The following is a 25,949-nucleotide window of genomic DNA, read 5'->3' on the forward strand; positions in this document are numbered from 1 at the left end:
GCATTACGCCAAGTGCTAGGGGCAGGTAGCAGATTCACAAATAAATCCGGGGCTGCTTAGGGTTACAACAAATGCTAGGTAGACACCAGGGGTCCACAAATGAATCCAGGTCTATGTAGCCTTATACCCGGTCCTTGGCATACAACACATTCAGGAATGCATGCAGGTATAGTTAGGGTGAGGCCACGAGCTACCGAGACACAAGATAACCACGCATGAATCCACAGCCTTTTAGCTTTAAACCTAGTGCTAGGCTTAGGGAACGGGTCCACAGACAAATTTGGACCCACTTAGACTTAGGCCGAGCGCTACGGTTAGGGAACAGATTCACAAAGTAATCCACGTGTACTAAAAGTTACACTAACTGCTAGGGTTAGGAACATATTCAGAAATGAGTCCGGGCCCAGTTGGGGTTAACCCCAGTGCGAGGGGCACAGAACAGCTCCACAAATGTACCCAAGTCCAGTTACAAGTACACCAAGTGCTAGGGTTAGGGAACAGATTCAGAAACACATCCAAGGCCACTTAGGGTTACCCCACATACTAACCAGACAGAACTGGTACACCAATTAATCCGCAGCCAATTACGGTTCGGCCGAGTGCTAACGTTGGAGAACACATTCAGTAACAAACCCAGGGCCTCTAAGGGTTGTGCTAAGTGCTAGGGTAACACATCGGATTCACAAATTAATCCGGGGCCAAATACTGTTCCACCAACTGCTAGGCGGACATCAAGGATCCAAAAATGACTCCAGCTCCACATACATTTACACCGAGTGTCTGGGTTAGAACACAGCTTCACAAATGAATCCAGGCCCAGGTAGCATTACACCAACTGCTAGGGTGGCGAAACACATTCAACAAGTAATCCAGCCTCACTTAGGGTTCCGCCAAGTGCTAAGCACACACAACAGGTCCACAAATAAATCCAGGGCCACGTAGGGTGACACCGAGTGCTAGCGTTACGGAACGGGTCCACAAACGAATCAGGGTCCGCTTAGGGCTACACCAAGTGCTAGAGTTACGAAACAGAATGAGAAATGTGAATCACAGTAAACTTAGCATTACACCCAATTGTAGGCTTAGGGAACCAAATCAAAAATTAATCCAAGACCAGATACCGTTATGCCAACTGCTAGGGGGACAGAACGGGTCCACACATGTATACAAGTCCAGTTAGGGTTACATCAAATGCTAGGGTTAGGGAACAGATTCAGAAATGAATCCAGAGCCAATTAGGATTACACTCAGTGCTAGGGTTAGGAAACGGGTGCAGAAAAAATTCCCGCACAATTAGGGTTATGCCGACTGACAGGGTTAGGGATCCGATTCATAAATGAATCCGGGTACTGCTACGGTTACACCCAAACCTACAGTTATGGAACGTATTCAAAAATTAATCCAGGCCCACTTCCCTTTCGGCCAAGTGCTAGGGTTAGGAAACAGATTCATAAATGAATCCAGATACAGGTACCGTTACACCAAAATCTGGGCTTAAGGAACATACACAGCAATATATCCGGGCCCAGTTAGGGTTAGGCCAAGTGCTAGGGTTAGTGACCAGCTCCACAAATGAATCCATGCCCAGTTCGAGTTATACCAAGTGCTACATTTACAGAACAGATTCAAAAATAAATACAGGCCCAGTTACAGTTACTCCAAATGCTAGTGAAACAGAACGAGCCCACAAATATATCCAAGGCCACTTACAGTAACACCAAGTGCTGAAGTTAGGGAACACATTCAGAAAAGCATCCAGGGCCACTTATCGTTACACCAAATGCTATGGTAAGGACTCGATGCACAAATGAATCCAGCGCCGGGTAGTGTTACACCAAGTGCTAGGTGGACAGCAAGGGTTCACACATGAATCCAGCTCCAGATACAGTTACACCAAGTACTTGGTTTAGGACACAGATTCACAAATAAATCCAGGCGCAATTAGCATTTCATCAACTGCTAGGATGGTATAGCAGATTTGGCAATGACTCCAGGCTCACTTACCGTAACACCAAGTGCTAGGGAGACAGAACAGCTCCACTAATAAATCCAGGGCCAGTTAGGGTTACACTGAGTGCTACGGTTAGGAAACCGGTCCACAGACAAATCCGGCCCCAGTTAGGCTTAGGCTGAGTCCAAGGGGGACACAACAGGTCCAACAATGTATCCAACTCCAGTTAGGGTTACACCGAGTGCTAGGGTTAGGAAACAGATTCAAAAATACATCCAGAGCCACTTACGGTGGCACCACATGCTAACCAGACAGAACAGGTACACCAACAAATCCGGGACCAGTGACAGTTACACCAAGTGCTAAGGTTAGAGAACAGATTCAGAAACAAATCCACAGCCACTTAGGGTTCCACAAACTGCCAGGGGGAGGGACCCGATTCACAAAGCAATCCAGGGCCACTTAGGGTTACACCAAGTGCTAGATGGACAGCAAGGGTCCACAAATGAATCCACCTCCAGATATGGAGACACCAAGTGCTTGGCTTAGGACACAGCTTCACAAATGAATCCACGCCACTTAGCATTACACCAACAGCTACGGTGGGAGAACAGAATCAGAAATGATTCCAGGCTCCGTTAGGAGTAGGCCAAGTGCTACACAGACAGAACAGGCCCACAAATGAATGCCGGGCCACCGAGGGTTACACCAAGTGCTCGCGTTAGAGAGCGGGTCGACAAACGAACCTGGGTCCACTTAGGTTTATGCCAAGTGCTCGAGAATCAGAACAGGTACACAAAAGATTCCGGGGCCAGTTAGAGTTGCACCACGTGCTAGGGCTAGGGCACAGATTCTGACATGAAACTGAGGCCCATTCAGGTTAACACCAACTCCTGGGTTACACCACAGGTGCAGAAATGAATCCCGGCCCAGCTAGGGTTAGGCCGAGTGCTAGGGGGACACAATGGGGACGCTTCTGAATTCACAGACACTTCGGGTTACACCAAGTTCTAGGGGGGCAGCACAAGTCCACAAATGAATCCGGGTCCACTTACGAGGTATCCCAACTGCAGGGTGACACCACCGAGTCAGAAATGAATCCAGACCCCCTTAGGATTAGGCCCACTGCTAGGATTACAGAACAAATTCAGCAATGAATCCGTGTCCAGGTAGGGGTAACACTGTGAAAGACACAAGCATCATTCTGTTATTTAGTCACAGATTTGCCAGACACCTTTGTTCACAAGCAGCTGCTGCAGGGAGGCAATGAACAGTCCCACCACAGAAAATCAATGCAAACCTTTTAGATGTTTAAATGTCATGTCACTTGACAGACGACACAGTAAAGGTGACCAGATAACTAGCTGGCACCTAGAACCGGGAAACACAGGAAAATTATGGGGTTACCTACTAATGCCATAGATCTGCTCCGTTGCTATGGAAAATTCCACACAGCACTTCTTTGAACCATATTAAGGGCTGGGCTTTTCTTCTACATTGCCCCGTTTCTGTACTTATAATACAACTGATACAATTTGTAACCTTGTCTCGCCTGACAAACTGCAAAATGCACCCATATCAGAACATTATGATTTATGCATCCTGCGAGGCACAGTCACACTTGTTCTTAGCTACAGTATCTGTCAACGCTCCCTTGAGAACAATTGACAGACTACTTGCAATTGACCCAGTATCACATTAGACAGAATTTTTGCACCTTTGTTGGGATCTACTAAGGTACCAAATGCATAGCAATAAAGAGGAACAGTTGTAGAAAGACAATAAACTCCAGGACCATGATTGCACTACAAAATCCTTTGGCCCCAAATGTGACAAAACAGGTGCACACACTCCATTCATCAGTTTCATAAACTTTAGCAACTTCTTTCTCTATACTTTCAGCCACATGCTCAATAGCGCTACAACCATCTGGGATATACACGTATAAAGTCTGGAGATTATTCGTTGGGCTCAGAGATAATATCTTCGATCGCCAACTGGTAAATCTGGCCAGGCTGCAGTGCTCGGTTCAGGGGAGAGGTTACTAGCACTTGCACCCTGATACTCCTCATTTTCCATACTAAGATCTTGATGCTCTTTGTCCTTGGCCTCAGGGAAAGGTCTTAGCCCAGGTAGCAATGCAACTGTTTCAGGGTCCAATAGAGGTGATACCTTTTTCCAGTGCAGGTCCATGTCTAGAGACCTTGGCAACAAACGGCAGTGTTACTGGTCCAGAGCACCTGCAACAGTCCATTCCATGTCAGTTGAAGCACATTTTTCCAATGATGGACCTTTACATAAATCCAATCACCTGGTATGAGATTCTGACAGGAAACATCTGGTGGTGAACGTAAATCTTCTCGCACCTGAAAATGAACACACCTGACACATTTTAGTAATGCTTGACAATACTGTGACACAAGATCATCAGCTAAATGGCTGTTAATCTCAGTAGGTTTGGAACCCACACCACCACTTACCTGCACAATTACCATGGATGCGGAGAGGATCAAGCTGTCCACTGGGTCACAAGGTTCCAGCTGGGCCCCCTTGCTTCCAACTCTGCCTTTCTAGACAGCCGTGGCGCGGCTAGATCCAACCTTCATCTCAGACCAGGTCAGCGACTCATTATTCTTTCACAAACAGGAACGTTGGCACTAAAACACAACGCTCAAAAATATTCAGTCCCAGCCTTGGTCAGCAATACCAGACAAAACACCCACACTATTCCCCAGCTTTCTATATGATTTACTTTAGACTGTCTTGTTACCCCTGTAATTTTAAACCATTTTCATACATACAAACAAGGCAAGCAGCCTACGGATTATTTCAGACGTTCGGGACACATGAGCTTGAGCTGGTTTCCTGAGCCGCACACAGACAATCCTCCACCAATAACCCCGGTAGAGATTTCAGAATCCAAGGAAAGGCCAAGGGCCAGGGTTAGGGAACAGATTGATAAATGAATCCAAGTACGCTTAAGGTTACACTAAATCCGACGGGTACAACACAGATGCAGAAAAGAATCAGGGGCTAGTTAGCCTTACACTGACTGCTAGGGTTAGGGAACGGACTCATAAACAAATACAGGGTTTGTTAGGCTTGCACCAAGTGCTACAGTTAGGGAACAGGTCCACAAATGAATCCAGCACCAGTTAAGGTTAGGCCAAATGCTACAGAGACAGAACGGGTCCACAAGTGAAGCTGAGTCCATTAACTGTTAGGCCAAGGACTAGGGTTAGGAAACATAATCTGAAATTAATCCCAGTCCAGCAAGGCTTACTACAAGGGCTATGCTTAGCAAACATATTCAGAAGAGAATCCCGCCCCAGCGACGGTTACACCAAGTGCTAGGGTTAGGGAACATAACCGCCAACAAATCCAGGCCCAGTTATAGTTACAGCAAGTGGTACAGTTAGGGAAGGTATTCAGAAACACATCCAGATCGAGTTAGGGTTACGACAACTGGTACGGTTAGCGAACAGATTCAACAACAAATCTGGGGTCGGTTACGGTTAGGCAAAGTGCTAGGGTTAGGGAACGGATTCCAAAACGAATCTGAGTCCACTTATTGTGATTTGGAGTGCCAAGCTTAGGGAATGCACTCCAAGCTCAATCCAGGCCCCGTTAAGGTTACGCCAAGCGCTACAGTTATGGAACACATTCAGAAATGAATCCAGCCCCAGTGAGGGTTACGCCGAGTGGTAGTGGGGACAAAACGGGTCCACAAACAAATCTGGGTCCCGTTAGGGGTACAGCAGTTGCTAGGATTAGGAAACATATTCAAAAAGGAATCAAACTCCACTTAGGGTTACGCCAAGTGCTAGGATTGGAGAACGGATTCAAAAAAGAATCCAGGGACAGTTAGGGTTAGTCCGACTGGTAGGGTTAGGGAATAGATTCCGGAAGGAATCCAGGGCCAGGGACGGTTAGGCCGAGTGCTACTGGGACAGAACGGATGCACAAATGAATCAAAGTCCCGTGATGGCTAGGGCAAGGGTTAGCGTTAGGAAACAGATTTTGAAACAAATGCCAACCCACTTAGTTAGGGTGAGTCCGACTGCTAGGATTAGGGATCGGAGTCAGAAATGAATCCGGGCCCAGCATAGGTTACGCCGAGTGCTAGGGTGAGGGAACAGGTGCACAAACTAATCCGGGACCACTTAGACTGATGCCAAGTGGTAGGGTGAGGGAACAGAATCGGAAATGAATCCAAGTCCAACAAGTGGTAATGCCGCGGAAGAAAGAGGCATCACTCTGTGATTTCATCACGACGTGGTCAGGCACCTTTGTGTACAACCAGCTCCAGGAGGGAGGCACTGGGCCTGTCCACGGCACGCAATCAAAGCAAACCTTTTATATGTTGGTTTCAATTGCCAGTCACATGACAAAAGAGATAACAAGTACAATAGACAACTAGTTGCTACCTAGCACCTGCACACACCGCAAAGTGCACACCTGGAAAATTTATGGGTTGACCTACTAACATCATAGGTGAGCTCAGTAGGTATTGGAAAGTCAACGAAGCACTCCTTACAAACATATTAAGGCCAGGGGTTTTCTTCTCCTCCTATACAAAGACCTATGGGTACAGCACAGGCCTACAAATGAATCCAGGTCAACTTAGCATTACGCTGGTGCTACAATGAGGGAACAAGTCCACACATGAATCCATACCCACTTAGGCTTACACCAAATGCTAGGGTTTGTAGTGAGCATGTTTGTTATTGGACTGAAACAGAATAGTTTTCTGATAGCATACTGTTAGGTTAACAATGATTTCGATTATTAAGAAGTATGGGCTTTGCAGCTCAATGCAAGGCATGACCTGCGGCCTAGCAATGCCACTGACCACAAGGCAGAATGATAGCTAAGCCTTCACTTGGGTCAAGTAATCCTTTTAACTATGTTACCCAGTTTCTGAATTAAATGCAGCAACTGTGTGCTGTAACATAAGCTACAACAAGGAACAGGATAAGACTAAAAAAGCCATTGTTCTAAGTACAGTGATCGTGTCCTTAAGAAGTATCTACCGCTGCAAGGTCTTGCTAGGCTATTGTAATGGTACTCTTACTGAACTGTTCGCTTTTAAAAAGTGCTAGTTCAACTTAATAGAAATATACTGTTATGAACATCTGTGAAGCACTGCCCAAGTATGGCTTCTGTTAACCCTGTAGCGTTGCCTTGTTGTAAACAGTCTAAAAGACCGCCCCACCCTTTCAGGGTGGCCATTTTGCAACTTGCCAGCCTTAGTGGTCATTGCTCGAGCAAATGAACTGCAGCAAACTTTACCTGTATTGTCTAGTTGCTATGCAGCTAGACAATGAACCCCAGGAAGTTCTCTCCCCACAGGGTTAGGATCCACCACACATTTAACATTACCAGTTCAACTCCCACTACAAACAACTATTAACAGCTGACATGCAGGTTACTCCTTCGCATTCGCCCGACACCTACGCACTTGTGTTACAATGCCGATTAAGTGTGTCTGGACCCTGGACTCTAAAGCAACTGATCTCCATGTATGTCTCTTCCTATCTGTACATCACTGGTATATATGTCAGGTCAGTATGATGACAGGTATGTGCCTCCTGTACATGGGAGACCTTGAAAAGCCAAAGTTAACACAGTACAAGTGCAACACCTTACACTCACTATCAGGCAGAATAGAACTGCTACAGTAGACATCCCTAGTCTAAACAACTGGCGCTGTAGTCCGCAGGTTTGTCATTGCCCTGAAATAGATTAGTTTTCTGAAAGCATACTGTTAGGTTTACAATAATTTGGATTTTTAAGAAGTATTAGCTTTACAGCTGAATACAAGGCATGACCTGTGGCCTAGTAATGCAGCTGACCACAAGGCAGAATGATAGCTAGGCCTTTGCTTGTGTCAAGTAATCATTTTAACTGCAACAAGCATTTTCTGAGTTAAAAAGTGAATCTGTGTCTGTGTGCTAAAAAAAAAAACACCTACAGCTAGAAGTAAGATAAGACACAGAAACCATTGTTTGAGCTTACTGGTTGTGTCCTTGAGAAGTGTCTTCTACTGTGTAAGGTTTTGCTAACATAATGTTACTGTTACTTAACTTTTAGCTTTTAAAAAGTGCTAGTTCAGCTTAATAGAAATCTGCTGTTACAAAGCTTTGTAGAGCACCGCCCCAAGTATTGCTTTTTGTTAACCATATAGTCTTGCTTTGTTGTAAGAAGTATAAAAGATCGCCTCACCCTTGAGGGGGGGCCAATTTGCCTTTTGCTGGCTTGATGGTCTTTGCTCGAGCAAATAAACAGCTGTCTTTCTTTACCCGCGTTGTCTGTCAGTCAAATTACAGCTAGACAACAGACCTTAGGGAGGTTTCTCCCACCACAGGGCTAAACAGTAATGACAGCTTAAAGTGACCTCAAGTACTTGAAAGCCAATGTCCAAAGCCTACAGAACCAAAACGCACCCCAGCACAGAGAACACAACTCCGACCAGAGCTGCAGCACAACTCGAAAGGAACCTGCTTGACATGGACACTGGGACTAAGGGAAAATCTGTCTCTTACCCAGGCCCTCTGGGTTCGGAGAAGACACAGCATGGCTCTGCAGCAGCTACCAAAGTTACACTTTGCAACATTAGGTGCTCCAAATTGGAAACATTCCCACCACCACAACCCTAACCACAGCAGCTGCAAACAGGCAGCAGAGAGACGCTCGAAACATACAAATGCACCCCACAAAGTCACGGGACAGCACCCAAAGGCAACGAAAGGGAACAGCAGCAAAGGCCAAACTGAGCAAAGCACCAAATAATGACAAGACAAAGGCAGTACAAAGCCATACGATATTACAACCCTACTTAACACGGGTGCCAGCTGCACTACACAGAGAGACAGAATGATGCTTCAAATTATTACAGGGAACGTTTGTAATACCATCAAACCTGACCCCACTCAGGTTGGCAAATCACAGTGGTAGCATTAAACACAGGAGATAGTACAACACTGCCAAACTACTCCAAGGCAAACACGTACACAATGGCACAGAGCATTAGAGCCACCTTGATGCAAGCCCTGAGCTCCTCTAACAGACAATCCGTCTGCAGGTAAACTGTCTTCCTAACTGTCCCAGGCTGTAACTTGATACTCATTTCCCACTATATCTCTCCTTCACCTCGCTGCTGTCCAAACAGGGTTATAACCACAGCCTCTCAACCGGATACATGACATGAAGCTCATCTCCTCAGTCCCTGTCGGTCCCAGGGACATCGGGGCTATAGGAAACCCCCAGCGCAAAGGCAACGAAAAAGGAAGCACTTACTTACCCCTTACAGGAGCCACGGACCGCAGAAACGCGCACGCCGGGAAATCCCCCGTGCCTTTTGTCAGCCACGCTCACATCCAGCTGAGAGCGGGTGACGGCCGCGAGAAACGCCTCCCCGCGGGAATAAAGTGCGGCCCCGGAAGCAGCGCCGGGAGGCTGCAGGAGAAGACGGAGCCCGCGGGGAAGCCCGAGGTCCCCGGCGGGCACGCACGGGGTTTCTCCACCTCGGCCAGACAAAGCTGCAGCAGCGCCGGGAGCGGCGACAGCCGCCGCCACGAGAACACCAGCTGCGGAGCCGGAGCCGACGCGAGCCGGTAGGAGAGCGGGGGAGGGAACCGGCTGCGGAGCCGCTGCAAAACCCGGCAAGGCCGCTGGTGAAGGAACCGGCTGCTGCTCGCGTTTCTGTACTGACAGCATACAAGTGTACCGTTTCTCCTCCTGCACAGACTTTAATTTTTCAAATGCAGGTCTTCTCTCTCCTGCTGGGTGACATCAGTGGTTCCTGGGTGAATCCATGCAAGGTCAGGACCCAGTCATGACAGGCCATTCTGCACACACCTGCTACCATTGAATCTTAATCAACCGTTCTGATTCATCAGGGACCCAATTTACCTGGCACAGGTACACAGACTCATATGTCAAGACTCATTCTAGCATTGTCTCTCTCCCCATCACATCTCCCAATGATATACAGTACAAGCAACACAGGCCAAACCCAGAAAAAAATGTTTCATATCGGTATTGTAAAATTCTTACATTTCCAAACACATTTCTCCTTTATGCTTACTAATTTCTATTGCTGTATAAGCTTGTCCATTAATACACCACTAATGGACAACCTATAACTGTCTCTCGTTCAATATCCAAGTTGCTAGCAAAAAGTGGTACCTCTGTATGCCCTATAGCTAAAAGTATATCTATCTCTGTCTAGGTCAGACATGGTTGCAGAAGGGGAGGGAACGCATATTTGCTTTCCAGAAATATTACTTTTAACAAACCATAGGTCTTGCTACATGTGACTCAGAAATTACTCCAGGTCCACTTAAGGGTGACACCAAGTGCTATGGAACAGAACAGGTCCACAACCAACTCCACAACCACTTACAGTTCCACCAAGTGCCACGGTTAGGGAACTGATTTAGAAATGATTCCAGGGCCAGTTACAATTATGCCGAGTGCTGGGGGAACAAAACAGGGCCTCAAATACACCGGGGTCCAGTAAGCAGGAACAACAAGTACCAAGATTAGGGAACAAATTCAGACCTGAATCCAGGCCTACTTAGAGTGACACCGACAGCTAGGCCGAGACCACAATTCTACAAATGAAGCCAGACCCAGTTACTGTTACACCAAGCAATGCCCTTACGGAATGGATTCAATAAAGGATCCAGACCCACTTACAGTTAGACCAAATGCTACAGCTAGCAAACAGCTCCACAAAGGACTCCAAGACCACTTAGGGTTAGGCCAAGTACAAGACTTAAGGAACAGATTCAGACTGGCATCCACATCCAATTAGGGTTACACCAACTGCTACAGTTAGGGAACATATTAAGAAATGAATCCAGCCCCAGGTAGGGCTGCGCCCAGTGCTACGCAGAGACAACAAGGCCGTAAAAGAATCCAAACCCAGGTAAGCTTAGCCCGAGTGCTAGGGTTGCGGAACAGACTCATAAATGAATCTGGCCCCATGTAGGGTTAGACCGAGTGCTAGGCGGCCGGAACAGGTAGACCGATGAATCCAAGGCCACTTATGATAAGGCCAAGTGCTAGGTGAACAGCAAGGGTCCACAAATCAATTCCAGCACCACACAGGCTTACACCAAGTGCTTGGGTTAGGAAACGCATTCAAAAATGATTCCACACCCAGGTACGTTGACACCTACTGCTACAGTGGGGAAAGAGATTCATAAATTAATCCAGGCTCAGTTAGATTTAGGCCGAATGCTACGCAGACAGAACAGGCCCACAAATGAATCCTGGGCCATTTACGGTGACACCAGTTGCTAGGGTTACCAAACCTGTCAACAGACACATCTGGGTCCAGTTCGGGTTAGGCCAAGTGCTGAAGTTAGGGCAACGGGTTCAGATACAAATCCAAATACAGTTACAGTTGCGCCAAATTTTAGGGTTAGGGGACGTATTACAAAATCAGTCCAGGCCCAGTTAGGGTTAGACCAAGTGCTAGGGTTATGAAATGGGTCCACAAGCCAATCCAGGCCCAGTCTGGCTTAGACCAAGTACTAGGGTTAGGGAGTGGGTCCACAACCGAATCCAGGCCCACAGAGGGTTATGCCAAGTGGAACCGTTACATAATGGGTCCACAAACAAATCAAGGCCCAGTTAGGCGTAGGGCAAGTGCTAGGGGGACAGAACAGGTCCACAAATGTATCCAAGTCCAGTTATGGCTACACCCACTGGTAGGGTTACAAAACACATTCAGGAATGAGTCCAGGGCCAGTGAGGGCTGCACCGAGTGCTAGATTGACGGAAAGGCTACCAAAACAAATCCAGGGCCAATTAGGGTTAGACCGAGTGCGAAGGTTCAGGAACAGATTCATAAATGAATCCAAATACAGGTATGATTACAACCAATTCTAGGGTTACAGAAATTATTCAGAAAGTCATCTGGGCCCAGTTAGGGTTAGGTCAAGTGCTAGGGTTAGGAAACAGATTCAGAAACGAATCCAGGCCGTTAGACTTGGCCCACATGCTAGGGGAACAGAACTGGTCCACTAATGTATCCAAGTCCAGTTATAGTTACACCGAGTGCTAAGGTTATGGAACACATTCAGAAATGCCTCCAGGGCCACTTTGGGTGACACCGAATGCTAAGCAGACAGAACAGGTGCACCCATGAACCCAAGGCCACTTAGGATTGGGCTAAGTGCTATCGTGAGGCACCTGATTCACAAATGAATCCGGGGCCACTTGGGCTTACACCAAGTGCTTTGCTTACAAAAAAAAATCAGAAATGAATGCAGGCATACTTAGGCTTAGGCCAAGTGCTAGGCAGACACAAGAGGTCCACAAATGATTCCAAGGCCAGTTAAGGTTACTACGAATGCTAGCGTTAGGGAACAGGTCCACAGACGAATCCGGGCCCAGTTAGAGTGCCGGGGTTAGGGAACAGATTACAAAATGAATCCACATATAGTTACGGTTACACTGTCTGCTAGGGTTAGGGAACGTTTTCAGAAATGCGTCCGGGCCCAGTTACGGTTAAGCCAAGTGCTACGGAGACAGAACGGGTCCACAAATGTATCCAGCTCCGCTTGCGGTTACACCGAGTGCTAGGGGTGGGGAACAGACGCAGAAATGCATGCCGGGCCGCTTAAGTTTACTCCACGTGCTAGTCAGACATCAGAGGTGCGCCCGTGAATCCGCGGCCACTTACACTTAGGCCAAGTGCTAAGGTTAGGGAACAGATTCAGACACAAATCCAGGGCCACTTAGGGTTGCGCTAAGTGCTAGGTTGACCGAAATATTCCACAAATGCATCCTGGGCCAAATACAGTTACACCAACTGCTAGGTGGACAGCAAGGGTCCACAAATAAATCAAGCTCCACATACAGTTACACCAAGTGGTTTGGTTAGGACACAAAATCACAAATGAATCCATGCCAAGGTAGCATTACACCAACTGCTAGGGTGGGGGAAGAGACCCAACACTTACTCCTGCCTCACTTAGGGTTAGGCCAAGTGCTAGCCACACAGAACAGGTCCACAAATGAATCCAGGGCCAGGTAGGATAACACCAAGTGCTAGGGTTACAGAACGGGTCCACAAACAAATCCAGGTGCAGTTTGGGTTACACCAAGTGCTAGGGTTGCAAAGCAGAATTAGAAATGAATCCAGACCCACTTAGCTTTACACCAACTGCTAGGGTGGGGGAACAGATTCAGAAATTAATCCAGGCTCAGTTAGGGTTAGGGCAAGTGTTAGGCACACAGAACAGGTCCACAAATGAATCCAGGTCTGCTTACAGTTACACCGAGTGCTACGGTTAGAGAACAGGTCCACAAACAAATCCAGGTCCAGTTAGGGTAACGCCGAGTGCTACAGTCAGGGAACACATTTGGCGGGAATGAACTGACATACGGTTAGAGTTGCACCAAAATCTAGGGTTAGGGAACAGATTCCGAAATTATTCTGGGCCCAGTTAGAGTTATGGCCGGTGCTAGAGGCACCGACCGGGTCCACACATGTATCCGAGTCCAGTTAGGGTTTCACCACATGCTAGGGCTAGGGAACAGATCCCAAAATGAATCCAGGGCCAGTTAGGCTTATGGCGAGTGCTAGGGTTAGGGAACAGGTCCATAAACAAATCCCGGCCCATTTAGGATTACGCCAACTGCTCGCATTAGGGAACATATTCAGAAATGAATCCAGGCCCAGTTACAGTTAGGCCAAGTGCTAGGGTTAGGGACCAGATTCATTAATGAATCTGGATACAGGTAGGGTTCCACCAAATTCTAGGGTTAAGGAACATATTCAGAAGCTTACCCAGGGTTAGGGAACAGATTCAGAAAGAAATGCAGGCCCAGTTAGGATTGCGCCAAGTGCTAGGGGGACCGAATGGGTCCACAAAGGTTTGCAAGCCCAGTTACAGTTACACCAAGTGCAAAGCATAGGGAACACAGTCACAAATGCATCCAGGGCCACCTACGGTTACACAAAGTGCTAGGCAGACAGCACAGGTGCACCAGTCCTTCCAGAGCCACTTACGGTTACGCCAACTGCTAGGGTGAGGGACCAGATGCACAAATAAATCCAGGGCCAGTTAGGGTTGCACCAAACGCTAGGTAGACAGCAGGGGTCCACATATGAATCGGGGTCCACGTACGGTTACACTGACTGCTTGGGTTAGAAAACAGATTCGGAAACAAATCCAGGCACAGTGAGCGTTACATCAACTGCTACGGTGTTAGAACAGATTCCAGAATGAGTACAGGCTCACTTACCGTTGCACCGAGTGCTAGGGAGACAGAACAGGTCCACAAATGAATCCAGGGCCAGTTAGGGTTACACCGAGTGCTACGGTTAGGAAACGGGTCCACACACAAATCTGGGCCCAATTAGGTTTAGGCCGAGTGCTAGGGGGACAGACCCGGTCCAAAACTGTATCCAACTCCAGTTAGGGTTACACCAAGTGCTAGGCTTAGGGAACAGGTTCAGAAATGCATCCAGGGCCACTTAGAGTTGCGCCACATGCTAAGCAGACAGACCAGGTGCACCAATGAATCTGGGGCCAGTTACAGTGAGGGCAAGGTCTACGGTTGGAGAACAGATTCAGATACCAATCCAGAGCCACTTAGGGTTGCACTAAGTGCTAGGTGGACAGCAAGGGTCCACAAATGAATCCAGCCTCACGGACGGTTACACAAAGTGCTTGCCTTCGGACACAGGATTACAAATGAATGCAACCCACTTAGCATTACACCAACTGCTATCTTCGGGGAACAGATTCAGAAATGATTCCAGGCTCCGTTAGGGGTAGGCCAAGTGCTACACAGACAGAACAGGCCCACAAATGAATGCCGGGCCAGCGAGGGTTACACCAAGTGCTCGCGTTAGGGAACAGGTCCACAAACGAATCCGGGTGCAGTTGGGTTTATGCCAAGTGCTAGAGGGTCAGACCGGGGACACAAATGACTCCGGGCCCAGTTAGGGTTACACCACGTGCTAGGGTTAGGGCACAGATTCTGAAATAAATCTAAGGCCCGTTCAGGTTAACACCCACTCCTGGGTTCCACCACAGGTGCCGAAATTAATCCCAGGCCAGTTAGAGTTAGGCCTAGTGCTAGGGGGGACACAATGGGGCCACTACTGAATCCACAGACGCTTCGGGTTACACCAAGTTCTAGGGGGACAGCACAAGTCCACAAATGAATCCGGGTCCACTAAGGAGGTATCCCAACGGTGACACCACAGACTCCGAAATGAATCCAGGCCCACGTAGGGTTAGGCCGAGTGCTAGGATTACAGAACAAATTAAGAACTCCATCCAGGTCCGGGTAGGGGTAACGCTGTGGAAAAAAACAAGCATCACTCTGTTATGTAGTCCCAAAGTTGTCAGACACCCTTGTTCACAAGCCACTGCAGCAGAGGTAGTCAACATCACCGCAGAAAATCAAAGCACACCTTTTAGATGTTTCGATGTCATGTCAGTTGACAAACGATGTAAGAAGGATGAGCAGAGAACTAGTTGGAACCTCAAACCTGCAAACACAGGACACTTATGGGTTGCCCTACTAACCTCAGAGGTCTGCTCAGTCATTAGGGAAAATTCCACAAAGCACTGCTTAAAACCATATTAAGGCCTGGGGATTTCTTCTACATTGCCCCATTTTGTACTTCTAGTATAACTGATAAGATTGGTCAACATGCATTGGCTAACCAACTGCAAAATGGGCCACTGTGAGAACATTTGGACTTAGGCATCCTGCAAGGCATTGAATATTGTCCTTTAGCTAGAGTGTCTTTCAATGGTCCCTGCACAACAATTGAAAGACTAATCGCAATTGACCCAGTATCACATTAGACACAACTGTTGCACCTTTGGTGGGATGTACTCATGTGCCAGTTGCATAGCAACCAAAGGAACACTTGTAGGAAAAGAATGCACCACAGAACACAAGATCATCTGCTGAATGGATGCTAATATCAGAAGGTTTGGAACACCAACTGTGGTGGGAGAAAACTCGCTAGAGTTCGTTGTCTAGCTGCAATAGGGATAGGGACCAGACAACGCAGGTAAAGAATTGACAGCTGTGTATTAGCTCAAGCAAAGACCCTAAAGCCAGCAAAAGGCAAAATGGCCCCCCCTTAAGGGTGGCGCGGTCTTTTATACTTTTTACAGCAAGGCAAGACTACAGGGTTATCAAAAGCAACACTTGGGCGGTGCTCCGCAAATCTTCGTGACGGCATATTTCTATTTTGCTGACCTAGCCCTTTCTAAAAGCTAAAAGTTAAGTAACAGTAACAGTAGGATAGGTTAGCAGGCACTTGCACAGTACTAGATACTTCCTAAGGACACGACCACTGTTCTTAGAACAATGGCTTCTTTGTGTTAACTTGTTCCTTGCTGTATCTGGTTTACAGCACACAGACACCAATCCACTTGCTGCATTTTACTCAGGAAATGGTTAACACAGTTAACATGATTACTTGACACAAGCAAAGGCATAGCTATCATTCTGCCTTGTGCTCAGCAGCATGGCTAGGCCACAGGACATGCCTTGTATTCAGCTGCAAAGCTCATACATCTTAATAATCTAAATTGGTGTTAACCTATCCTAATTCACGGTAATAACAAACATGCTCACCACAGGTCCCCCCTGTGCTCAAATTGTCCAGAGGGAATTTTGGAAGACACTTTTCGGTATGTAAATTTCTGTGTGGTTCGGTTCTGATTAATTTTGCTAGATATTTGTATTCTTCTTGCTTCCTGGTAGGCTCTGGGCGCATACAACAGTCTATTAGTGATAGCAGCAAGTTTTTGGCAACATAAATGCTTGCTTCAGTACAGTTGTTGTACATAAGGTTAAAGGGCTGCTTTATGTAGCACTATCCTTCCGTCTGGCAATTGCCCTATCCTGTCCTTCTTAACTAGTTTCCCTCACAAAAGGTCAGGTACAGAAAGTAAAGAAAAATGTTAATCTCACTAAAGAGAAACCATTCCAGGACATTCAGAAGGTCACACCTTGAGACACACTTTTGCAGTAATACACATCCTGCCTATCATTCTATATAGCTCTCAAGAAACAAGCAATTGTACTCTTCCCTGTGTCACAGTACACGTGCGAGACCTTTTGGCATTTTGCTCCGAGAAAAAGCAAAGGCAGCCTGTTGAGGGACCAGGGCACAGCACAAGTTGGAAGCCACAGTCCACTACCGCGCCAAGCTGCTCAGGCAGTGGTTCAGCTTCAAGTACTTCAAATGGAGTTACTACTGCATAACCGGGGTTTCTAGCTCCATTGCCTGTTTTTGACGAGCTATTTGCAGAAAACAGTTAAGTCACGGTTGTCTAAGAGGAAGTCACTGAGATCTGCCCTGGGGTTGTCTAAAAATGCTGCAACTTGAAGATAATCGTGGGAGTCTGGTTCCCCGTCGCTAGGTACAGATAATAAGGTAGCCGGATTCAGTGTATTGCATCTCTCTATGACCAGGTTTGCAGCCATTCAAAGTGTGGTTTCCTATATGGTCAGTCTGTTATGAGAAAAATGTTGAGTATTTTTCGGCAGGAGGAGGGCTACTGCGTGTGGAGCCTTTAGGATAAGGGGGTATCCGAGGACTAATTCCTGGGCTCTCTCAACTATTCGTGCAGCTGCTGCCACTGCGCAAAGGCAGCCTACTCCCCCCTTTGCCACGGGATCTAATTGTGTAGAGAAGTAACCTGCAGGCAGCTTACTGATCTCAGAAGACTGGTTCTTCGGCACCTGTTGTTTTTCATCCTTCCTTTTTACTTCCCTTCCATTAACAGTTTCAGTAGCAATGGCTAAGATTTCTGCCATGGATTTAGTCTCAACACTCTCAGTCTCATGTTGGAACTTCTTCCTAATATCTTTGCTAGCCTGACTTAGGAATACAAGTCTTAACACGGGCAAAGTGGCAGGTGTCTCGGGGTCCATGTTTCCATACTGACATCTAACTTTACAGAGCCTTTTAAAGTAGTCTGAAGGGTGTTCTTCTGGCCCCTGAACAGTAGCTGTCACTTTGGACCAGTCTGCAGTTGTGTCTCCTGCCTCCCCTTTTCTTTTTTTTAAGTCCTTTTTGGTATACGTATGGCATTCGGTCCCTCTTCCTGGTTCTCATTATAGTTTGGATCTTGCCTAGGTATGCCATTAGGCATGGAGTGGTTTGGATGCTGCTGATTGGCTAGAAATTGGTCAGTGTGGCGTAGTACTTGGATCTTCTCATCTGAGGTTCGTAGGCTTTTGAGAAGCTGCGTGACACCTGTCCAGGAGGGGCGATAAGTCATGCAAATGGTTTGAAGCACCTTAGGACTACTTCAGGATCATCTGCGAGCCTGGGGGTTTTAGGGGAACCAGAAGGCTAGAGGCAGGTACTCGTTGTTGGGTACAAATAACTATGGGAGTTGGATCACTGTTCAGGGAAGGTGATCCTGGAGGGGGATGCCTTGATTTATCTACAGGCTCATGACTTGGGTGCTCCCCGGGAGGCAGTCGGGGTGATGCCTTCCCATGATTTCCCGAGTTCCCTGCCGGCACAGGAATGAACGGATCAGGTGGGATAGGGGGTCTGGCCACGGGTTTATAATCATTATCTGATTATGACGGTGGTACAGAAGGTTTTGGCCATTGAAGGGGAGCTAACAAATTCAGGAGAAGGACAGGGGCCGGGGTGACTAAAGGTCTACTAGAAACAGTGTCTTATACAAGCCAGTAATTTTTTAGGTCAAGGCACAGGTCCTTCAGGATCTCTCTTACATGCTCACCACTGAACCACCACTTACCTGGAAAATTTCCATGGATGGGGAAAGGATAAAGCTGTCCACTGGGTCACCAGGTTCCAGTTGGGCCCCCTTGCTTCCAACTCTGCCTTTCTAGACAGCCTTGGGATGGCTAGACCCAACCGTAGTCTAAGAGCTGGTCAGCGACTCATCTTCATTCATTCAAAGGAACTTTGGCACTAAGGCACAGCACTCAACAATATATATGTAGTCCCAGTCTTGGTCAACAATACCAGGGAAAACATCCACACTATTCCCCAGCTTTCTCTATTCCTAACTCTAGACTTTTTTAGTACCCTTTTAATGTTAAGCTACGTTCCTACATACAAACAAAGGCTGCAGTGTGAAGATTGTTTCACAAGTGCAGAACACGTAAGCTTGAGCTGGTTTCCCGACCCACACAGACAGTCCTCCACCAATAACCCCTTTAGAGATTTCAAAAGGGCTCTTACCTTGATTTGGTGCCTGGGGAATCAGAGGGGAAGGGTCCACAAGGATCACAGTACTCACAGCCAGGCGTGGCCATCCACGCCTCACAGCACCAAGAATACAGGAGAAAACAAACGTCACTGCTCTTTAGTCACAAAGTCGTCAGAGACCTTTGTTTACAAGCAGCTGCAGGAGGGAAGCACTGAGCCTGTCCCCCACATACCATCAAAGCAAACCTTTTAAATGTGTCAATTGCAAGTCACATGACAGAAGATATAGCAAGTTGAACACAGAACTAGTTGGAACCGAGAACCCGCAAATGCGGCAAACTGCCCACATAGGAAAATTACGCGTAGACCTGTTGACAACATAGGTCTGCTCAGTGGCTAAGGAACATTCCACAAAACACTCCTGGCAAACATATTAAGGCCTGGAGTTGTCTTCTCCAACAGCACCAAGTCCTAGGGGGACAGCACAAGTCCACCCATGAATCCAGGTCCGCTTAGGGTTACGCTGTGTGCTACGGTTACGGAACAGGTCCGCAAATGGTTCCGTGTCCAGTTAGGCTTACGCCAAGTGCTAGGGTTGGGGAATGGATTCAGAAACAAAATCGGGGGCTGGTAAGGGTTACGCCAAGTGGTAGGGTTGCAGAACAGATTAAAAAATTAATCCAGCCCCAGTTGGGGTTGCGCCGAGTGCTAGTGGGGACAGAACGGGTCCGCAAACAAATCCAGGCCCAGTTACGGTTACGCAGACGACTACCGTTAGGGAACATATTCAGAAATGAATGCAGGGCCAGTTAGGGTTACGCCAAGGGCTAGAGTTAGGGAACGGATTCACAACCGAATCCAAGTCCAGTTACGCTTACGCCGAGTGCGGGGGTTAGGGAACGGATTCAGAAATGAACCCGGGGCCGTGTAGAGTTACGCCAGGTGCTAGCAGGGACAATACATGTCAACGAATGAAGCCGGGTGCACTTACAGTTGCTCACAGTACTAGGGTTAGGAAACAGGTCCACAAACAAGTTCAGGGCCAGATAACAGTAGGCCAACTCCTAGGGTTCGGGAACAGATTCAACCACAAATCCGGGTCCACTTAGCATTACCCCGAGTGCTAGGGTTAGGAAACGGATGCAGAAACGAATCCAGAGACAGTTCGGGTTGGCCCAGGTACGACAATCAGAGAACGGATTCAGAAATGAATCCAGGCCTTGTTACAGAGCTACAGTTACCTTTAAGTCCACTCGGTTACACCAAATGTGAGGGTTAGGGAACAGACGCAGACACACCTCCAGAGCCAGTGACAGTTACACCGAGAACTAGAGTTAGGGAACAAACACATAAATGAATCCAGGGCTTGTTAGGGTTGCGCCAAGTCCGAGGGTTAGGGAACAGATCCAACAATGATTCCGGGGCTACTTAGGGTTAGGCCAAGTGCTACAGCTAGACAACAGATTCCAAAATTAATCCAAAGCCAGTTACAGCTAGGCCTACTGCTAGGGAGACAGAACACAGCCACCAATACATCCGGGGCCACTTAGGCTAAGGCCGAGTGCTAGGAGGACAGAACGGGTCCAGAAGCCACTCCGAGTCCATTTAGTGGTAGACCAAGTGTTAGGGTTCGGCAACATCTTCGCAAAAGAATCCAGAGCCCGTTAGGGTTACGCCGATGGCTAAGGTTAGGGATCAGAGTTATAAATGGCTCCGGCCCAGGTCACGGTTACGCCGAGTGCTAGGGTTAGTGAACAATTTCAGAAACAAATCAAGACCGACTTAGAGATACACCAAGTGTTAGGCAATGGATTCAAAAGTTAATCTGCACCCCATTAGAGTTAGGCCAAGTGGTAGGGTTAGGGAACGGATTCCAAAACGAATTCACAGCCACTTAGGGTTAGGCCACTTGCTAGGGTGAAGGGGACAGATTCAAAAATGATTTTCGGGCCACTGAGGCTTAGGCCAAGTGCTAGGGGTGGAGAACAGAGTCAGAAACAAACCCCAGTCCAGGTACCATTACAACAAGTGCCCCGCTTTGGGAACGCATTCCAAAACAAATCCTGGCCCAGCTATGGTTACACCGAGTGTTACAGTTTGGGAACATATTCAGAAACGAATCCAGATTGAGCTAGGGTTCCACCAAATGCTAGGGTTAGGCAACAGATTCAGAAAGGACTTTGGAGCCAATTGCGGTTACACCAGTTGCTAGGGGTAGGGAACGTGTTCCGAGATGAATCCGTGCCCCGTTAGGGGTAGGGAAAGCGCTACGGTTAGGGACCAGGTCCGCAAATGACTCCAGGGCCAGGTAGGGTCAGGCTGAGTGCTAGGGTCCAGGGACAGATTCAGAAATGAAGTCAGGCCTAGGAAGCATGACGTCAAGTGCTGGGATTAGGACAGATTCAGACATGAATTCGGGGCAGTTAGGGTTAGGCCAAGTGCTAGGGGCACAGAACGGGTCAACATATAAGTCCAGGGCCAGTTAGGGTTAGGCCGAGGGCTAGCGGGACAGAATAGGCCCGCAAACGAATCCAAGTCAAGGCCGAAGGCTAGCGTTAGGGAACAGATTTAGAAATGACTCCAAGTACAATGACGGTTACAGCAAATGCTACAGTTACAGCACAGATGCAGAAATGAGTCAGGGGCTACTTAGGGTGACGCTGAGTGCTAGGGTTAGGGAACAGACTCATAAACAATTCCAGGGTTTGTTAGGCTTGTGCCAAGGGCTAGGGTTAGGGAACAGATCCACAAATGCATCCAGGGCCAGTTAGGGTTAGGCCAAGTGCTAAGGGGACAGCACGGGTCCACGAGTAAATCTGTGTCAATAACAGAGCGACGCTTGTTTCTTCCACAGCGTTACCCCTTGCTGGCCTTGGATTAATTACTGTGAGGCTGAGGGCTAGGGTTAGGGAACATCTTCAGAGATGAGTCCCGGTCCAGTGAGGGGTACTGCAAGTGCTACGGTTAGGGAACTTAGTCACAAACAAATCCAGAGCCAGTTACGGTTACGACGAGTGGTACGGGTAGGGAACATATTCAAAAACAAATCCACGTCGAGTTAGGGTTACGACGAGCAGTACAGTTACGGGACGCATTCAGAAACAAATCTGAGGCCAGTTAGGGTCAGGCCAAGTGCTTGGGTTAGGGACCAGATTCTGAAGTGACTCCTGGAACAGCTACAGTTAGGCCAAGTGCTACTGGGACAGAACGGGTCCCGAAATGAATCACAGTCCAGGGAGGGTTAGGGGAACAGTTAGGGTTAGGGAACATATCTCGAAACAACTGCCGATCCAGTTAGGATTAGGCTAAGTGCTAGGATCAGGGCTCTGACTCAGAAATGAATCCAGGCCCAGTATGGGTTGCACCGAGTGCTAGGGTGAGGGCACAGGTGCACAAACTAATCCAGAGCCATTTAGACTGACGCCAAGTGATAGGGTGAGGGAACAGAGTCAGAAATTAATCCAAGGCCAGCAAGGGGTAATGCTGTGGAAGAAACAAGCGTCGCTCTGTTATTTCATCACAACGTTGTCACACACCTTCGCGAACAAGCAGCTGCAGGAGGGAGGCACTGGGCCTGTCCACGGCATGCAATCAAAGCAAACCTTTTATATGTTGGTTTCAAGGGCAGGTCACATGAGAGAAGACATAACGAGTTGAATAGACAACTAGGTGGAACCCGGAACCTGCCAACACGGCAAAGTGCAAGCCTGGGGACATTATGGGTTGACCTATTCACATCGTAAGTCTGCTCCGTAGTTCTTGAGAATTCAACCAAGCACTCCTTACAAACAGCTTAAGGCCGGGGGTTTTCTTCTCCTACAGTGCCAAGACCTATGGGTACAGCACAGGTCAACAAATGAATCCAGGTCAACTGAGCGTTACGCTGCGTGCTACAATTAGGAAACAGGTCCACAAATGAATCCGTATCCTGTAAGGCTTACACCGAATGCTAGGATTGGAGAACGTATTCACAACAAAATCTGGGTCCGGTTAGGGATAAGCTGAGTGCTAGGGTTACGCAACCGATTCGGAAAGGAATCCAGGGCTAGTTATGGTGACACCAACTACTAGGGGGACAGAATGGGTGAACAAATAAAATCAGTGTGCCGGTCTGCATCAGGGTCAGACAACAGGTCTGTGGGGGAACACTTTGTCCCGTGGTTCATTGGCCAGAGGCTCTAATGAACAAGGCCACTGAAGTGTAAAATCATAGCTTAGTAAAGAAAGCCTTCCTGGTCAGCGGCATACACAAAACCAGAATTTTGCCATGAGGCCCGATTCTGAACACAGGCAGTACGTGGGTTCTATAGAAATCGTGACGTCATAAGCATAGCAACAGTAATAACCGATCGACCTGAGCCACGACACAGACAGGTCTGCGCATGTCGTCAACTTGTTCCTGGAGACACACGCCACTTTAAACCAGTCTGTAACAGCAAAGTCATGACCGGGCTACATGACTCGCTGACTAGCAAAATAGCAGACTGGAACCATATTGTTTTCCCGTTCATTTCCCCCCTTTGCTCCTTCCAAAGGAGCATCACTATATTTATATTTGGCACAGGTCTGTCCATAGTTTCTCTTGCTCTATTTCATTATTGTTCAGTTCTAACACCATGTTTCCAATCGTATCTTTGGCCCCAGATGAGATAGTGTGTTCAGCCTTTCTAACACACAACTTTGTGCAGTAGAAAACTAGTTGCACAATCACATACAAACTTAACCCTAAAATATAAACCATACACAAAGCAGATATTATTTTCCCAAGCAGACCTTGGAATAATCCCCTAGGATCTAACCACTCCAACCAGTGTACTGAATAATCTTTGGGAACAAAGGCTGCTTCAGCAGCTTTTGCAGCATGAAGCATCCCATTATTAACTTGATTTTCTACTAATTCAAAGGTACTATTTACATAAGGGCAACACTTATTGGCCTATTGCAGCGCGGGCATCCCCTTCCGATGCTAAAACATAGTCTAGGGCTAATCGGTTCTGCATAAGCAGTAGTCGTAAAGTATCTTGATGTCGGCCTATGCTCTTCATAGCGTTTCCCAGACTGGCTGTGGCAGTTTCAGTTTCTAGCGCCCATATTTCGACTGCCGCTTGTAGTCGTACGGCATGTCTCCCCAAACAGGAGATCGCCGGCTCGGTAATTGGTGGACTTATTCCTGCTACAGAACAGCCTAGTAATTGTCCCAAGGTGAAAGGATTTGTATAAGTTTCAAGGGTAGCTAGCACATGCTGTTCTCAATCTGCTTGCTCGGGGCTTTCTATTTCATTTCGGGGATGCCCTGGAGGCAGAACGTTTCTAGCTCAGACTGGAGGGGTTAGTCAGGCGACATAACAGTATCCGGACCACTGTGGCAGTACCTGATGGTAGACTTTAGTCCCGCACACCTGGTAGGTTCCTGGCAGGGCCTGGTTATTACTGAAAGAGCCTTCATAACAGTCTCGGGTAAACTGAGCTCCAATAGGAGACGGCCTTTCCAAACTGTCAGGAGATGCTGACTTTATGGTGCCATGTCTATAGCAATGCCCTCCTAAATTTAAACATTCCAATATGGTGACATGTGACCACTTCATTGCTAGTGCAGTTATTGGGTCCATACCATCCATGAAAACTTTGGCACCACGTTCTCTCTGTAGTATGATTGTTCATCCGCACTCCTCGTCCCGTATCAAAATGTTAACAGCTACTGTTTCCCACGGAATCAAAATTTGGCTGGGAGGAGTTGCGTGCCCAACACAATTCTCCCTGTAACAGAATCACCGAAAGGTACTTTGCATCAGTCCAAGTGGCATCGTTTGGGTCTGCCCACTGCACAGTTTTCTACACGCAAGGGGCGAGGTATCATAAGGAACCCTTTGCTACAAGCCCTAGGACTAAGACCACACACCCAGCAATCTGCGACGTGTCGGGCTACTGATACCTTCTGCAGCAGACCTAGGTATACGTTAGAGGCACCTAATACGGCTAAATTAAGTAGCACTGCAGCCATAACGAACTTAGCCGTCATGGTGGCAAGCATTGCTTGGCTTGCCTCTGCAGACAATACTTCGGGGTTTCATTGTCTATGAGTTCACCTCGACATAAATAACAGTGATCAGTTACCTTTCCTTGGCTTGTCTTCTAGGACAAAGGTTATAGTTGTGAGGGGGCTCAGCAAGGTGAGGGGTATCCTCATTCGTTTCTTGCAGACCTTATTCCTCAGTTTCCGTTTGAGTGGGATCTAATTGCGACTGGGCTGGTTTTGGGTTGATTTCTTCTTCTTTCTTTGGCATTAATGTCCTTCTGCAATGAGATGCATGTATCCAGGCGGAATTTCCATCCACCTTTACGGCAGTATTAGTGGCGAGCAAGACTGGATGGGGTCCAGTCCGTCCAGGTTGCAGGCAGTCCTTTTGGGGAAATTCCTTTACTCGGACCCAATCACCAGGGGTCAAACCATGGCAGGGAACAGCAGTTGGAATGTGTAAAGCGGCAATGACCTGTGGAAACAAAGTTGTGACAGTCTTCATGAGTCCTTTGCTATAACTGAACACACTGTCATGACCTTCTAACAGATCTACTGCTTTAATCTCTTGGACAGGGGTTAAACCCACATTCATAGGTCTACCAAATAAAATGTCACATGGCGTAGGGCCATGTTTTATATTAGGCATGTTCCTGAGGTGCAGTAGCACAATCGGAAGAATGTCAGGGCCAGAAAGTTACGTCGGCTTACTAAGTTTGGGTAATTTAAATATCTCGGTTAACGCGTCGTACCTTCCCTGAGTTTGCTGGATGATAGGGTGTATG

General features: G+C 47.6%; 1 long non-coding RNA gene across 4 annotated transcripts; it reads right to left on the reverse strand.

Annotated features, from left to right (window-relative positions):
• Window positions 1-3,529: 3,529 nt before the first annotated feature.
• LOC132248455 (uncharacterized) lies at window positions 3,530-25,746 on the reverse strand. 4 transcript variants are annotated; one of them, XR_009459648.1, is made up of 4 exons: window positions 25,263-25,746; window positions 24,760-24,905; window positions 4,432-4,608; window positions 3,530-4,317 (listed from the first exon to the last, which is right to left on the reverse strand). It is a non-coding gene; the product is annotated as an uncharacterized LOC132248455 (long non-coding RNA). The 4 variants fall into 4 exon arrangements; XR_009459650.1 differs by lacking the exon at window positions 24,760-24,905; XR_009459649.1 differs by lacking the exons at window positions 24,760-24,905; window positions 25,263-25,746 and adding an exon at window positions 24,521-24,733.
• Window positions 25,747-25,949: the final 203 nt, after the last annotated feature.

The sequence above is a fragment of the Alligator mississippiensis genome, chromosome 2, assembly GCF_030867095.1.
Source record: "Alligator mississippiensis isolate rAllMis1 chromosome 2, rAllMis1, whole genome shotgun sequence".
NCBI classification, from domain to species: domain Eukaryota; kingdom Metazoa; phylum Chordata; order Crocodylia; family Alligatoridae; genus Alligator; species Alligator mississippiensis.